The sequence below is a fragment of the Diadema antillarum genome, unplaced genomic scaffold (genome assembly GCF_040938485.1).
Source record: "Diadema antillarum isolate AM-2024a unplaced genomic scaffold, OU_Dant_1.0 scf00000133, whole genome shotgun sequence".
In the NCBI taxonomy this organism is placed as follows: domain Eukaryota; kingdom Metazoa; phylum Echinodermata; class Echinoidea; order Diadematoida; family Diadematidae; genus Diadema; species Diadema antillarum.
In genome coordinates, this window is record NW_027271022.1 from 1491057 (window position 1) to 1494220 (window position 3164).

A 3164-nucleotide genomic window follows, 5' to 3' on the forward strand; every position below is an offset into this window, starting at 1 on the left:
AGAGGTATTCATTTATTGTAGTGTTCCTCATGAATAGTATAACTATTATGCAGAACACTGCAGTAAAAGGGATGGTATGGTTATGACTGAGATTCGACTTAAGGATCTTAACTTTTTATTTGTAAGGTTTTCTTTTTTATTTTTTGTAAGATAGCAAGAAACTAATATGAATGAATTATGAAAGTGCATTTAATTCTTAGAGTAATTCACAGTCTATTTGATGAAATCGATTGCTGTACTAAAAGTTGTGATAAACGGTGGGACCAACCTTTACTTTTGGATATCCCAGCCATTTCAAAACAGATTTTCATAAAAACAACAACTTTGAATTCCTCTCATATAAGTTCTTTTCTATTTAACAAGTGCTTTTTGACGAAAATCGGCATTGAGAAACAAAGTAATTCTAGTAAAAACCGATTTTCCTTAATAAACTTTAATTTCCTATTATAATTGCATTCGCTTTCATAATTCATAAGTAGTTTCTCATTATCGCACAAACAAAGAAAAATAATAAAACAAACATCTAAAACTGAAACAAAGTTATACCGTTCCTTTAACTTCACTTTATTTTTTTTTCTGTTTTCGGGGGTAGAAATGTCAGTGGTGAAAATGTTACAGTTCAAATATCCGGCCAAAAACTTCAATGTGAGAAATGCTAAAAATGAAGAAAAAAATCCAAACCTTCCGAATAAAGAAAACTTATTTCACTTTTGGATTAAAAAAGCTTCAGAACAAGAAATTTTCTGGATAGACAAATTGTAAATGAATCATAAAATCTCTTGAAAAAAGTATAGTACTGACAGCTATTGCAGAAACACATAATTGCATTATGTACTTAAAGGTATTATTTACCATTGAGAGCAGGGATGAAAAAAAAAATGTTGGAGTTATCTCATTTCAGCATGTGTGGTTGTATCACAAAACATCCTGCAATTAAAAAAATTGCGCAATAAAAAGCCTAAAATATAAAGAGGTATCAATGTTTTTGTCAATAAACCATAACTATAGACGATTTATTCTCGAAAAAAAATTCTATCAAAACTTTTGTTTACATTTTGTACATTTACAATGCCAAGCAGTAATGTACGGATTAACATTCCTATACATTAGTTATTTCTATCTCTAACTCACAATTTCGAACCATTTTGAATCACTAAAGTTGAGTGTTTGTTTCATCTGCAAATTGTAGATAATGTGTTTAATAGATCACTTTAATCATAGCCATAACTTTTAAATCTCTTTGTAAATGAAATCAGATAAGGCCATTCGTAAATCCCCATATCCCCGTATTTGCACATCTTGATCCTCTCATTCTGAGTGTCGATCCTAGAGAACGGTTTTGTTGTTGTTATTGTTGTTGTTGTTGTTCTTTTGTGACGAGGAAAGGACTGTCATCTCAACAAAAATCTTTATATTCATTTTATTGTGACTGCAACATGAAGTACTTATATCATGAGAACGAAAAAAAATGATTTGATGTAGTTTGTATCTAAATGATTTATTGAATTTGTTTGAAAATCGTGATAATTGGTAGAAAATCTATTTTTACTTAATTCTGTATTTGTATCTTTTGAATCGCCCTACGTTAAAGTCTTGGGAAAAATGTAACTGATTTGTGAAGTAATTTATCTTTGCTTGCAACGAATAACATCAACTTAGAATTAAGAATTGATGTCATTATTGCGGGAACTAAGCCATAAAGGAGCTAAGGCTCTGGATTTGTATACAAAGAGTTTGGGATTTGAATCCTGTCCTCTGCGTTTATACTTGGACAGGATGTTTGCCCTGTTTGCAGAGTTCTCCGGAAGAGCAGTGCCAACAATGAAGGCACTACACTGCATAAATAAGACCAGATATCATATAATTATAGTGTTATGTTGAAATTTAAAACAGATGAATCCAATTCTATTAATTTGTGATTGAAAATTATCTTTGTAATGGTTGAAAGGAACTTATTGAACCGTAATTGCTGGAGTGTGTACATGCGTGTTTGTGCGTGTGTTTGAGTGTGAGTGTATTTCGTACATCTGAGAAACAGATTCATTGCCGGAGAGAGTTTAAAAATATATGAGATTTATACATTTCTACACTGAACTATGAGACATTCTTATGCATATTCTGAACATTAAAGAATGTAATATTATTGGCAGTTAAGCTATATTCTGTCCTGAAATCTGTACTAATGACCTATATTTTCTTTTATAATTCATTTACATTTGTAAATCTAACTGCCCATTTGTCTTGTACTGAACATCTAAGGCCATCAACCTGTGCTTCTCTCTTTTACTGTATATTCATTTCTGTTTTGTATATATCTTAATGTCACATCAGCTGTTTTGTAAATTGCGAATTCTTTCTTTTAGGGATACGGTAAATGTGTGTATAAATTTTACTGTAGATTTAGCGCAATACAAATTTACATTATAATAATAACAAAAGGTTATGCTTCATTTCAACTCTTGGAGTTTAAACAAAAATGATCGTGTCATAAATAAGTTTTCTTTGAACTCAAATTTGAAATGTTCTGTATTCGACTTTAGTAAGACACAGATACGTGATGAGACGTTCGCATTATTTGAAATGGATGATACACTTTTAAACATATTGACAGACATGACCGAAAAGCTTGAGGGGTTGCTCTCTTTACTCAATAGTTAATGACTTATTTGATATTAAGTCCAGAAAGACATAATTTCGATGAATTGAAATCATATTAAATGATGCTGAAAAATATTGTTGTTGGGAAAAAAATAGAGACACTCTCACGAATCATTTAATGAACAAATATTTTCAAAAAAAGAATCATGTGAACATACTCCCTATTTATAAGGGCGTGGGGATGGGATATTGTGGTATTATTATTTGTTGAAATATAATAAAGCCAAATGTTTTTGTGAGTTGGTTAGTCATTCATATCAAGTGATGTATATGTGATGTATAGAAAGGTTTTAATCTATTTTTAAGTACATTCATGCTGGAAAAAGCACCATGTCTCACAGTGTGAACACACTGGGAACACTGTGTGAAATCTCTTCCCATTCTTAAATTCAATCGTTTTTACATTGTGAATTAAGAGTAAATCAACAATTCAGAGTGTGACCCAGAACACTACCTAGTAAACACTCCGTGAAAACCCCAACCACAGTGTGAAATAATCTTCACAC